This window comes from Podarcis bocagei (assembly GCF_964188305.1).
Source record: "Podarcis bocagei genome assembly, chromosome: 1".
Classification (NCBI taxonomy): Eukaryota; Metazoa; Chordata; class Lepidosauria; order Squamata; family Lacertidae; genus Podarcis; species Podarcis bocagei.
The window spans coordinates 120,679,534-120,687,690 of record NC_138125.1 but is presented as its reverse complement, the minus strand read 5'-3'; positions in this window follow the sequence as shown (position 1 = coordinate 120,687,690).

Sequence of the window (8,157 nt, the reverse complement as noted above, 5' to 3'; positions counted from 1 at the left end):
TCAGGGCCTGCATCAGTACCAGTGGGCCTGGTTACTGGGGTTCAGGCCCTTTGCAGCTGCCTGAGAGTGCTGATGGCTGGGCCGAGGTAAAGGGTAAAGGGACCTCTGACCATTAGGTCCAGTTGTGGCTGACTCTGGGGTTGTGGCGCTCATCTTGCTTTATTGGCCGAGGGAGCCGGCGTACAGCTTCCGGGTCATGTGGCCAGCATGACGAAGCCGCTTCTGGCGAGCCAGAGCAGTGCACGGAAACGCCGTTTACCTTCCCGCTGGAGCGGTACCTATTTATCTACTTGCACTTTGACGTGCTTTCGAACTGCTAGGTTGGCAGGAGCAGGGACTGAACAACGGGAGCTCACCCCGTCGCGGGGATTTGAACCGCCGACCTTCTGATCGGCAAGTCCTAGGCTCTGTGGTTTAACCCACACCGCCACCCGCGTCCCTTGATGACTGGGCCTAGTGGTGGGCTAAAACCTTTTTAAATACACACACACACAGTTTCCCTGTCTCTTCCTTAAGGCTCCTGAGAATTTCATTGGGTGCACTTGACCTACGGTAATTATTGTGAGGCGCCTGTTGCTGGTGTGTTTCTCTTCACAAAGCGTTTCTCTGCAGCCTCCCCCCACCTGCTTGCACTACTGACCAGAAAAAGCCACATGCATGGACCAGATCTTAAACCTCCAAGATTTGTCCCTTTAGGTCCATGTCTGCTGACTTTAGGGATACTTCTATGAAGGCGGTCAACCACCGTTTTTTTTACCCTGGTCCGGCTAGCTCATATTGTAAGATCTGGTTCACTCTTGTGCCGGCAGGGTTGTAAAGTACGATTAGGAACATACTGCCATATGTGATGGGGATGTAACTATGTACACATGTTCTGGAAGCCAGTTGTAGCGGAAATTGGCATTATCGCTGGCAAACAGGTCTCCTTGGCCAGTGTGTCATGACTCTTATCTAATTTTGATAGCACCAATGCTAATCTTACTTGTCAACAATTAATTCTGTGTCTGCTGGTTGTTGCTTGTCTAATGATCTCTCTGGGGTGAAAGGACACAACTTGTTTTAAAAAGTCATGTTCTTTGCCATTTCTGACAAAATGACTGGGGCTGTTGCGGACCCCTTCAATTGTGCTTCTGCTTTGGGGCTGTTTCTAATTTATATGACCAAACAAGCTCGAGACTTGGCACATTCCCACCAAATATGTGTTAATTTGGCAACATTCATGACAGTTACACAGCGCTATGTTGGATAGAAACCCGGGATTGGTGTACTTGTTGATTTTGTGTTTAAGGGAAGCCCTTCCTGCTAGCTTTCTTTTTAAAGAACTATTTCCACCTTGTTGATTTAAAAGTAGTTTACTTTAAAAGACATTAACTTCTTTTTTTGAGGCACAGCTGCCAGGTACATAGTAGGCAGTCACCCCACCTTGTTTGCAGGAAAGTTTAGCTGAGGATGTCATGGTTTAGTTTTTTAAGAAGAAACAGAGGCAACCAAAGAGGCTGCAGATGGCAGACCACTGGAAAAATGACTTGTAGAATATAAGGACGTTCACATCAGGATTTCACCCAAATTTACTGTGCCCTTTGGTCATTTTTGGATACAATTTCCGTTCTCCTAAACTGCTGAACAATGGTTGGAAGAAACAGAATAGTTTTTTGGCCTAGCACCTACCTGTGCCTCCCTCAGATCTGTGGACTACTGGCCAGAGATTATAGTATTTTCCAAGAATAAGGAAGCTACTCATACTTGCATTAAGCTAAAACTTGGAACAGCTAAAATAATTTTGAATCATTCATACCTCACACATTTATTGGACTTATCTATATTCTTTGAGACATGTACATATGGACTGCATACTTTTAATATTCATGTAGTGTTTTTCCCCCCAAGGGCTTAAATGTTGCAGATAATTCGGTAACCCTTATGCTCAGAATAAACATGAATAGATATGGTTCTGAGTATTTATAGCCTGCTTTTCAATTTGATTAATTTAAATTTAAAACAAAATTCCTAAGAGCAGAAATATGAAAATAATAAACAAACCTCAAACATTTTAAAGTTGCCTACTCAAAAACTGTAAAATTGCAAAAGAAGCACGCAGCACGGCTAAAATGGCATTTTAAAATTGCATTCATTTTTTTTAAAAAAAACACTATTCATTATAAAAATCGTGTATAGTCCCTGTTCTTGTTAAAATGTCTGGGCCTTCATGTGATTCCTAAAGCTTCATGAGAGTGTCAGTGAGACTCTTTGAATTGCAAAGATCCATTCCCCCTATTATAGGCGAGGGACTGAGACAGTGTGAAAGGGGTACAGCATTTGCAGGTCATAGGGGCTGCTGCAGGCAACCCATTTTTTGAGCATTCTGATTTGCGGGCAGAAAGTGTGTGCTGCAGAGGTTAGATGCTATCCTATGCTTATTGAGCGTTTGTTCTGATTCGTTTACGGGGTGGTTATACGATAACAAGCGTTCATCCCAAGTTGCTTGTAGAGTGTTTTCACAGCTTCCTGTTAAACGTTTGTTCACTTCACACTTTACATTGGGTTTCCCTGTTGCTTTCCAAACTGCAGAAAGTCCATTAAAAAAAACCCCCAAAACACCTGGATTTGTTGCGTTAGGGCAAATCCTAAAGTTCCGGTAGGCACTTGACTCCCTCCCCGTGTTAGAAACTCGGATATATAAGCTGGGTGTCAAATGGCTCCTTAACCAGGGGTCAGCAACCTTTTTCAGCCGTGGGCCGGTCCACCGTCCCTCAGACCATGTGGTGGGCTGGACTATATTTTGAAAAAAGAAAGAATGAATTCCTATGCCCCACAAATAACCCAGAGATGCATTTTAAATAAAAGCACACATTCTACTCATGTAAAAACACCAGGCAGGCCCCACAAATAACCCAGAGGTGCATTTTAAATCAAAGGACACATTCTACTCATGTAAAAACATGCTGAATCCTGGACCGTCCGCAGGCCGGATTGAGAAGGCGATTGGCCTGCATCCGACCCATGGGCCTTAGGTTGCCTACCCTGCCTTAAACCAAGGTTAAAGTTGCCATTTTTCAAATGATGGACTGTGGTTGATTATCAGTTAAACATCTGGCTAGTTCAGACGACAACCTTGAACTAGGTTAAGAGCTTTGAGAACTTAAAGAAGAAAAGTCACTTGATCCAGGGGCAGTCCACATATATATTGGCCTATTCCGACCTCTTAATGGTGACTGCTCTGGCTCTGGCTGCACAGAAATTCATTCCAATTGTGCAGGTAAAATATGACTGGTAGAATTCAACAAGATGGGGTATTAGTGTGTGAAGACAGTCAAGGATCCCCAGGCATGCACCTCCAGCTGGTGGAGATGCCAGATGCCATCCTGGCACCCAGACATCTTCACTTGGTCACAAGTGGTCAAAAGCCAGGTGCAAAATGCGCCTGGCCCCTGGTTAATTTCGAACAGTGCTCCCTCCTGCAAAATACTGACGTCTGGAGGCACCCATACCATGCTCTCTTAACCACCATAACTGCTGTTGGTATCAGCGCATCCCTTCTGCTTAAAACTTGGCAACGAAAGAGTAACCCCCCCCCCCTTGCATCATAGCTGTCAACGTTTCCCTTTTTTAAAGGGAAATTCCCTTATTCCAAATAGGATTCCTTGCAAGAAAAGGGAAAAGTTGACAGCTATGCCTTGAATCCTTGCACACCCAAACGAAACATTATCAGTCCTCATTTCATGTGTTACTGTACACTCCTATACACCCCTACTCAGAACTGATTGCTACTGATTTTAAGGAGGCTTGCTCCCAGATTGCAGCCATAGTGTTGCTTCTGTCATTCTTAGCTGATCAGCATCAATTTGGGTTTTTTTTGGTGACTGAAGCTTTCGGGAAAACCGGAGAGAAAATTTGTAATACGTTGTTTTCTTTTTTTCTTTCTGGTAAGGCGCTTGTGCCTGCAGCAGGTTGCTTTACAACATGAGAATTGGCTGGTTAAACTTTTGTTTTTTTGCTTGTAGAGTCATTAGCAGCAAGAGATTCACCTACCTATCTCTGCTCTTGAGCAGCTGCTGAAGGTAGCAGGATCCATGCCTGGGGTTGAGGGTGGGGAAATGAGCAGGAGAGCAAGGAAAAGATGGCCAGTCCTAATATGTGTTCTTAGATTTGCTTCGGCTGAAACAGAGCTGTGTTTGCTAAGAAAGCCAGGCTTTATTGTGCCTTTTGTAGCATATTAGCACCATTATACTGCATAGATTCCTTTCCACCACTTAGAGGAATAGTGAGTTCATTTTGTTTCAGGGTGCTTGGAATGGGGCCGCATTTGAAATCCCAAGAGATGAATTGCAGTATAGGGATACGAAATCGTGAATCTAAAAATGGATGGCCAAAGTCCTCGAAAGCCATGGAACTGTGTGTTTTCTTTCCCAAATAAGGAAACTTGGCACGTTCTGCTGTATGTTTTAAGCTAGCACAAATGTAGTTACTACTTTATTGGCAATACATTGGCACAATGCCTTTCCAAAGGAATCACTGTAAGCTGCGTTAAGTGTTTTGGCTTAATCACTTTTTATTTTAAAGATCTAAGCTAGAAATAGGAGAATTTAATTATTGGATACCTGGAGAATTGAGTGACTGAATGTTCCAATTCCAAATGAGTTAATATTATTATGATAGTTGTGTGTGCATGTAATGTCATGGATGTGGTACTCTGTTAAAATACATGATTTTTACAGTTTGCAGACACACAGTGATATATTGGGATATGATGTCTTACATTTAGCAAGCTTGTCATTTACAGTCACCAAATTGACTGTGAAATGGTAAATTAAAGATGCCACACTGCAACTTATTTACTAGAGAGTAAGTCCCACTGAACTTAGAGGGGCTTACTTCTGAGTAAGCTTGCTTAGGCTTGCACTGCCTACAACTTGGCTTGGATTTAGTTAAAAGTAAGGGGTGCTAAGCCAAAAGGCGCAACTCTAAAGTGAGGAAGAAAATGAAATTGGAAATACAATATCTTGTGTCTGTTTACAAAAGTCAGAACTTCAATATGTTTCAAGGCATGGGTGTAAAAAACCAATGTCAGTTTATGGCAAAATGAGTTTGAACTGAAATTGGGGTGAGCGGTGATCATCATGTGATAGCTTACTGTAGTTACCGAATTCGAAGTATGGCTGACACTTATTTTTGGGGGACATAGCAGCCTCAGCCTCTCCCTGCGTTCATTTCAGAGCAGCGCCTTCAAGAACACTGACAATTGCACCCACCTTGAAACCACCTCAAAAGGCAGCTATCCAAATGCTCAGTTTTCCCCTTACTCCTGAACTGGCAACAACAACAGGATCCGGTGGGCCTTTATGGGAAACGATTTCTACAGCACTGTTTTTCTAGAAAAAGAGGTGCCAGAACTCACCAGGAACACCTCCCTTGTTCTCTTATAATGGCAATGGCGCCCACCAGAGAGGTGCCAGAACAGTTCTGGTGAGTTCCAGCTGAAGAAGACCTTTCTCCTTTGGAATAACTGCTGGGGGCGGGGGGGGGGGGACGGGACTGGTTGAAGCTGTGTCCCTTTACTCAATACCGGATGGCTCCAAGCCATGTAGGGTTTCATAGGCCTGAAAGCTTTGGCAAAGAAGGAAACTGGATTTTTCCATACCAGCTGTGGCTGCTGTATTTTTTTTAAAAAAATTTTTTTACCCATTTGCCCATCTTAGTTATGCTTAAGGTAAAATACAGTGATAATAAAGCCCAGTTAAAAAAAGTAAATAAATTGTTAATCAAAAAATGTCAGGAACATAAGAAAGTAAGCAACCTGAAAACAGCAGTGGAGCAAGCTGATTGGGCACCTGGAGCGGCGCGTGTGTCCTGCGCCGTGGGGTGGAGCCAACTGGGGCAGGCCGCTCCATGGGGCCTCCGAGGAGTCTGCCTGCCTCCTCCCACTCAGTTACCCTACAGCTGAGGGGGAGGCAGCAGGCGGACCGTTTGGTGCAGCGCAGAGCCTGTGGGCGCCCAACCACTGTGTCTCTCCCACAGGCGCACTGCAGGCCCCGCGGTGAGTGCTGCCCACCATTTTGTCACCCCCTCAGTGGTGACACCTGGGGCAGCCTGCCCCCACCACACCCCCTTCCTCCGCCCCTGCCCAAAAGGACAATCCAATACACGCCTGCTCAAAAAGGACCCCATTGAGCTCAGTGGGACTTACTCCCTGGTTAGAATTTCAGCCTAAAAGCCTTAAACTCTGATCCAAACTGCAATTTGTCACTAGATCTAGTCAGAAAATCAGCAGAGGACTGAGCAGAAGAGGGAGGTTCTGCTGATTTTCTGACTGGGGCTATGCACAGTCTCCTTCATTAACTTGACCATTTGCTGGGTTAGGCATTTATGTGCACAGTTCGCCATCCCTCTAAATAGAAGATGGATCAGGATAGTAGCATAGACCATGATCAATGTTCATAATGCCCTTCTGAATGTAGATTCACTATTGCCAGGGAAAACAGCACCTTCTGCTCACATTCACCATGAGTATTAAGGGTGCAGAAAGAGGCTTCTGTGAGCCGTAGTGGCAAGCATAATATATTCAACTGCAATAATCTGTGACAATACAGTTATAACATAATTGTGTTATGAAATCATAAGCATGCATAAAATGTGAATTCTTGTTCCATTGGATTTTTGGCTGCCGTTGCAATTTTCCCTTCCATTTCAGATAAACCTCTTAAGGAAGCACTGGGATGCTTTTAGGGCAGTGATGGGGGAACTTTGGCCTTCCAGAAGTAGCCTAACAACAGCTCCCATCATCCTTGCCCCTTGGCCATGCTGGCTTGGGATGGTGGGAGCTGGAGTCCCAATAGAGTGGCAACCACAGCATACAGGATTTCCTGACACTGAACAATAGATTTCATTGGAAGGGGGGAAATGGCACACATCTCCAGAGTTCAAGTTCAGCTTTGCAAAGAAGCCCACAAAATTTACCACCTGGCAATAGTTTTTTTTTAATGAACAAACATCAGTTGTGACACATAGATACGGTAGGTCTTATGCGGAGAGAAAATCTGTTTTTTTAAGTAATAAAAACTTGCCTCCTTTATTACCTAGAGGCAGTCATTACTTTTTAAAGGCAATCAGCTTTTTCCCAAGCCCAGCCAGCCCATAGAATGTAGCAAAGCGAATCCCTTTTGTGTGCTAGATTGAAAAAAAGAACAGAATTAATAAAGCTTCACTGCATAATTACCAGGTGACAATTTTTATTAACCAAAAACCAACAACTAAATGAGTCACTCTCTACAAACCTGGAGTGTGGCTCCTATCTCTGTTGAAGATTAAGATCTTAAAACAGTATTTCTCCCCCTGCAAATAATATTTTAAGGAAGCCAGGAGCCAAACTTTAGCTTTCCAAAGGGAGAAAAGGAACTCTTTAGCCTGCCGCTATACTATAATGTGCACAGGGTTTCCTCTTTCCTATGCTGGCTTATTCTTACTTTAGAGCAAGTGAAACCTATAGTTAGAGTAGGTATAAAGGCAAGCTATCAGATAACAGGAACCCACTGAGCATCTATTTAACTATATTGAACTGGACGTGCTGTTGTTAAAAGAGTTGGATATACAAAGCGCACATGACAATAGACTGCTGGGCATTAAAATTGAAATACAAAATGCAACAAAAGGTCTCGGATTCTTTTCTCCATGGTGCGGAAGACAATATTTTCTAAGCTATAAAAATAATAATTGTCAGGAAGTGAAAAACTCACCTATCACTCTCAACAAATCCACAGAACATAAGCTCACATCTTGCAGTGTTTGGGGGTATTTTTAAATAAAAAGTCTCGGGCCACATTAACTTATTTAGATCAAAATTGAAGTTCAATCCATCCTATAGAGACATTTATAAAGCAGCTGTCACCTTGCCAAAACAAAGCACGTCCTTTTCATAAGGTGATGGATACTTTAGAAATGTCTTTATATGATGGATAATGACAGAACCATTCCTTCAAATGCACATCATGTGTTACTAATCTGCTGCAGGCAACAAAGCCAATCTCCATAACCTTCCCCATGGTTCTCATACAATAGTAGCTAGGAGTTCCCAATTGTATTTTGGCAAATGACAGGACCATGGAACACTTGAGAGGTTCAGGATGTTGTCTCCTTCTTCCTCGTGAAAATTGCCACAGAAGA